The 6,462-nt window shown below is 41.2% G+C and overlaps 1 pseudogene; it reads right to left on the bottom strand.

Annotated features, from left to right (window-relative positions):
• Window positions 1-914: 914 nt before the first annotated feature.
• On the bottom strand, window positions 915-4,408 carry LOC147738079 (uncharacterized; annotated as a pseudogene).
• Between the last annotated feature and the right edge of the window lie 2,054 nt (window positions 4,409-6,462).

Raw genomic sequence — 6,462 nt, 5'->3', positions numbered from 1 at the left:
CTCAAAAACTGCGAAAATGGTATCCCATCCTTCTGATTTCTCGGATGGTAGCTACTAAAATGGAGTAGCGTGTTCCTTGCTGTTGACTTAGTATATAAGTCAACCGTCAGATTCTTGGATTCATTTTTGATATATATGTCAAGGAATTCCACTTTTGTAGCATCAACTTGTGCAGTGAAACGGAGATTACTATCTGCTAAATTAATCCATTCTAGAAATTCTTGTAGAGTCTGTTCCCCATTGGTCCATATAAAAAATATATCGTCAATAAACCGGTACCAATGGGAAACAGACTCATAGAATGGTGCCATCTCGTTGTGTATGTGATGAAATTCAAACCTAGCCATATAAATATTGGTTATCGATGGGGCCATTGCTGCCCCCATGCTTACGCCTTTTGTTTGTTGGTACATATGTTCTCCAAATTGGAACACATTTTCTTCAAGTGCCCTGACCCAGGAAGTTGAACTGTATCAGGGGGTCCTTGCTGTCTCGCATATCTTTGTAATACGAGGCCATGTCCCATTGGAACAGAAGTCATTAGGATTATTTAGGGTGGAGCCAAGAATTGTTTGCATATGGCTGGCCTTGTCTGTAGTTACACAAAGACTAGAGAATGATGTGGTGGGATGTTGCCGAGATGAACTACCAGTTCATCCATCACCTTTAGTTTTTCTCAATAATCAGCCCTACGTGGCACAGAACAGATGTTGGTCCCATATAGACCTACAACAAAGGGACTCCTGCTGCAGGCCCCTGGTGAGGCTTATTAAGGCTGGAAACAGTTTGAGGTTACAAACATTCCTGAATCTAGCAGCGTGGCCTCAAAGTTCAGGATCAATGGCCTTTGTGGGTCAGAGCCATGGCTTATAAACACTCAGGGAGCAAAACACGCTGAATGGAAAGAGGCCACAAATAGTTACAAAAGGATGAGGTTAATTCAAGCATTTCCATCCCTCGCTGTGTGCTTTTCTCAGTAGATGGTTTGTTGGACAATCAATGGAGTGGAGTCTTTGTGGCTGCTTCATGTAAATGTTTTGCGATGCTGAAAGCTCCTCCTCAGGGTTGACAGTGAGCACCTTTTATTCTCCCACATTGTCTCTCTTATGTAGAAAGGTTACATTTACAACTGAAGTTTTTGTCACATTGAGAGCACGGGTAATTTCCTTTCTCGTTGTGCTTTCTCTCTTGTGGACTGAAATTGAATCTCCAGCAGACGCTTCCCAGGCATTTAGAACAATGACAAGGTTTTTTACAGGTAAGTTCTCCCAAATTGAGTGAGACCAGATTTCCGACTGAAACTTTTCCAGCATTCAGAGAGCTAATAAGGTCTTTCCCCAGTGTGAGTTCTTTCATGTCTAGTGAGAGTCTTTTTCAGTTGGAAGCTTTTCCAGCATTCAGAGCACTGATACGGTTTGAGCCCAGTATGGATTCTCTCATGTTGAGTTAAACTGGATTTGTCACAGAAACTTTTCAGGCATTCAGGGCACTGATAAGTTTTTGTCCAGTGTGGGTTCTTTCATGAGCAATTAAACTGGATCTATACTTGAAGTTGTTTTGGCACTCAGAGCACTGATACGGTTTGAGCCCAGTGTGGGTCCTTTCATGTACAGTAAGGTTGGATTTCTGATTGAAGCTTTTCCGGCATTCAGAGCACTGATAAGGTTTTTGTCCAGTGTGAGTTCTCTCATGTGTAGAGAGATTTATTTTCTTACTGAAGCTTTTCCAGCATTCAGAGCACTGATACGGTTTGAGCCCAGTGTGGATTCTCTCATGATGAGTTAAACTGGATTTCTGACTGAAACTTTTCTGGCATTCAGGGCACTGATAAGTTTTATGTCCAGTGTGGGTTCTTTCATGAACAATTAAACCGGATCTATCCCTGAAGTTGTTTTGGCACTCAGAGCACTGATACGGTTTGAGCCCAGTGTGGGTCCTTTCATGTACAGTAAGGTCGGATTTCCGAGTGAAGCTTTTCCAGCATTCAGAGCACTGATATGGTTTGAGCCCAGTGTGGATTCTCTCATGTTGAGTTAAACTGGATTTCTGACTGAAACTTTTCTGGCATTCAGAGCACTGATAAGGTTTCTGTTCAGTGTGAGTTATTTCATGTCTAGTGAGAGTCATTTTCAGTTGGAAGCTTTTCTGGCATTCAGAGCACTGATACGGTTTATACCCAGTGTGAGTTCTCTCATGTTGAGTGAGAGTTATTTTACGACTGAAGCTTTTCTGGCATTCAGAGCACTGATACTGTTTGAGCCCAGTATGTATTCTCTGATGTAGAGTTAAACCGGATTTCTGATAGAAACCTTTTTGGCATTCAGAACACTGATACAGTGTTTGTCCTTTCATGTTTAGTAAGGTTGCCTTTCTGACTGAAGCTTTTCCAGCTTTCAGAGCACTGATAAGGTTTTTGTCCAGTATGAGCTCTCTCGTGGTGAGAGAGAGCTGATTTACTACTGAAGCTTTTCTGGCATTCAGAGCAGTATAACAGTTTATGCCCAGTGTGGGTCCTTTCATGTACTTTGATTTACTACTGAAGCTTTTCCGGCATTCAGAGCACTGATAAGGTTTTTGTCCAGTGTGAGTTCTCTCATGTGTAGAGAGATTTATTTTCTTACTGAAGCTTTTCCAGCATTCAGAGCACTGATACGGTTTGAGCCCAGTGTGGATTCTCTCATGATGAGTTAAACTGGATTTCTGACTGAAACTTTTCTGGCATTCAGGGCACTGATAAGTTTTATGTCCAGTGTGGGTTCTTTCATGAACAATTAAACCGGATCTATCCCTGAAGTTGTTTTGGCACTCAGAGCACTGATACGGTTTGAGCCCAGTGTGGGTCCTTTCATGTACAGTAAGGTCGGATTTCCGAGTGAAGCTTTTCCAGCATTCAGAGCACTGATATGGTTTGAGCCCAGTGTGGATTCTCTCATGTTGAGTTAAACTGGATTTCTGACTGAAACTTTTCTGGCATTCAGAGCACTGATAAGGTTTCTGTTCAGTGTGAGTTATTTCATGTCTAGTGAGAGTCATTTTCAGTTGGAAGCTTTTCTGGCATTCAGAGCACTGATACGGTTTATACCCAGTGTGAGTTCTCTCATGTTGAGTGAGAGTTATTTTACGACTGAAGCTTTTCTGGCATTCAGAGCACTGATACTGTTTGAGCCCAGTATGTATTCTCTGATGTAGAGTTAAACCGGATTTCTGATAGAAACCTTTTTGGCATTCAGAACACTGATACAGTGTTTGTCCTTTCATGTTTAGTAAGGTTGCCTTTCTGACTGAAGCTTTTCCAGCTTTCAGAGCACTGATAAGGTTTTTGTCCAGTATGAGCTCTCTCGTGGTGAGAGAGAGCTGATTTACTACTGAAGCTTTTCTGGCATTCAGAGCAGTATAACAGTTTATGCCCAGTGTGGGTCCTTTCATGTACAGTAAGGCTGGATTTCTGACTGAAGCTTTTCCAGTATTCAGAGCACTGGTAAGGTTTTTGTCCAGTGTGAGTTACCTGATGTTGAATCAGACTGCCAATAAAACTGAAGCTTTTTTGGCACGTGGAGCACTGATATGGTTTTTGTCCAGTGTGGGTTCTTTCATGTGCAGTAAGGCTGGATTTCTGACTGAAGCTTTTACAGCATTCAGAGCACTGATATGGTTTTTGTCCAGTGTGGGTTCTTTCATGTACAGTAAGGCTGGATTTCTGACTGAAGCTTTTACAGCATTCAGAGCACTGATACGGTTTATACCCAGTGTGGGTCTTTTCATGTACAGTAAGGTTGTATTTCTGACTGAAGCGTTTCAAGCATTCAGAGCACTGGTAAGGTTTTTGTCCAGTGTGAGTTACCTGATGTTGAATCAGACTGCCACGAAAACTGAAGCTTTTTTGGCACGTGGAGCACTGATATGGTTTTTGTCCAGTGTGGGTTCTTTCATGTACAGTAAGGCTGGATTTCTGACTGAAGCTTTTCGAGCATTCAGAGCACTGATAAGGTTTTTGTCCAGTGTGAGTTCTTTCATGTATAGTGAAATTGAATTTGCTACAGAAGCTTTTACAGCATTCAGGGCACTGATATGGTTTGTGTCCAGTGTGGGTTCTTTCATGTACCGTAAGTCTGGATTTCTGACTGAAGCTTTTCGAGCATTCAGAGCACTGATAAGGTTTTTGTCCAGTGTGAGTTCTTTCATGTACAGTAAGGTTGGATTTGAGACTGAAGCCTTTCTGGCATTCAGGACACTGATAGGGTTTTCGTCCAGAGCTAGTTTTCTCATGTTTAGTGAGGTGGGATTGATAACTAAAGCTGTTCTCACAGTTATTGCTCTTATTCGAGTTGTTTGTTTCTCCAAGTTGGGTTTGTTCCTGAATACACGTCATTTTAAGACTGAATCTGATTTCTGATTGTGTACATGTTTAAGTTACAACTCAGCATTAACCTCTAAAATACATTTCAGATGCTCTTCTTAACATATGTATTTAACTAATGATAGTTTTTACCTGGAGATCATTTTCCTACCTTTAAAGGCACCTATCTAACTTGTCCTATTAACTTTCATTGAGGAGCCCCTTGAATTGATTAAGAGGCCTCTCATGGATTCATTTTCTCCAAGTTATGCCCGGGTGAATTTTCTCTTGTTTAATTAGTCTCATTTAGTGATTCTGTTTTATCACATTTGATTTAGGAGTTTTAAAAGCACTGATAAGGTCTTTGGGCTTTAGTGTTTGCCTGGTAGATATGTTTGTTCATACAAGTAATGACAGATGATTAGGGCATGCCAGGGTGGTTTAAGAATTATCAATAGCGTAACACTGGCCCCTTTTATACTTTCTGAGCCAGTATATGCTTTTTTGCTCAGTGGCTAAGACAGGTACATGATCCACTTTGGAGTTACAAGATCCTTTGAAACCACTCGGATCAAACTCAAGAGACAGAGTTGGTGGGGGAAAATCTTCCTATATTGGAAATGATAATCCAGCATCTTTGGTGAATCAACATCTGAGAAAGAGCATTTACAATGACTTTCTTTTAAACAATCTTTTCTTTCCTCTGAATCACAGGAGATGGAGACAAAAGCTTGCGCTTGTAAACCGAGGATATTAGTCTTCTTGACGGTTCTTTCACATCACGTCTACGGATACTGATCTGTTGGGGAGGGTTTGCGTCTCCAAAGCATTTCTCATAAACCATCAAACAGAATTTACATCACTGGGTTTTCTCAAGTGCACTGTGTGGGGATCAGTTGTGGCCAATGTTCTCCTCAATCTCAGTTACTGGCACTTGGTAAACATTTAGGGTAATTTTCCTTTAGGGATTTGACAACTTTCACATTCACCAGTTTCTTCCGCTCCAACATCCTCACCATTCCTGGCACATAGAATGTGTTTCTTCTCTAGAGCACGAGAATGTTTTAACTTTCCTTGAAATAATCCTTTTCGTTATGTTTCACTACATTTAAACCTTCTTTTTTCTGTTCATGCTTCAGTCACCTGTAGAAACGGAGTCAGAGATTGTAAATGAACACAAAGAAAAAATATTTGTGACCTTATACTTTGCACAAAGAATGTATTGACAAAAACAAGCTAGGAAATTAGTTGAGTATCATTTCTGATAGTGGTGAAACAGCTCGGAACACTGTAGATCGGGAGCTTTGGATCACTGGAACTCAAGGATGTGAGAGCAAACGTAATTAATATTTAAGAAAGAAACTCAAGTTGCACATATATTGTGACACCGATTCTCAGAAGCAGCCAACACTATCAATTTACAATTTCTGTGGCAAAGGCTGGCATCAAATGAGATATTTGTAATACTTTTAATGAATTATCAGATGTTATTTACTAACCCTGCCCACCTAGACTCTTCATCTATTCCTTTTTCCAGTGATCTAGGAACAAAGGAATTGGCCTTGTTGCACTCAGTGCTTTAAATGCCACCATAGACAGACGCTGTGTCCAGTTAGCTCAGTGGAATTCACCATTTCAAATTGTGCGGATGATAAGGACTTACTTTGTGGCCCAGAACTCATGCTCCTTCGACAGGACCAGGGCACTGCAACACCTGAAAAAGAGAAAAAAACAGCACAACAGTAAAGGAAACGAAAAAGGGTCTAGATAAGGAAAACACAAAACAGAAGAAAGAGAAAAAGGCTATCTTCCACTCTCACCACATGTTCCAGCACAGGAAACCATAAGTTACATCTAAACACAGTGCCCCCAAGGTCAGCACCAGGTGCAGCTCCACCGGCCACACCACCCTAAAGCAAGCCCTGTGTGCATGTGTGTCCACACACATGTACTGTGTCTTTTGCTTGTAGTAGATAAGACAGAAAAGGGTAGGATGGTAGGATGTAAAGAGATGGAAGTCAGATCCATCCAAAGAGAAACAACGCTGAAAGACAAACAGAGGGATTATAGTATCACGTGCTGTAGAGGAGGAGACAAATGTGCCAATAGTTAAGGAACTGGGGGGG

Source organism: Lissotriton vulgaris, chromosome 1_1 (genome assembly GCF_964263255.1).
Source record: "Lissotriton vulgaris chromosome 1_1, aLisVul1.2, whole genome shotgun sequence".
Lineage (NCBI taxonomy): Eukaryota > Metazoa > Chordata > Amphibia > Caudata > Salamandridae > Lissotriton > Lissotriton vulgaris.
The sequence above is the reverse complement of the archived record's forward strand: the minus strand, read 5'-3'. Positions and strand labels throughout refer to the sequence as shown.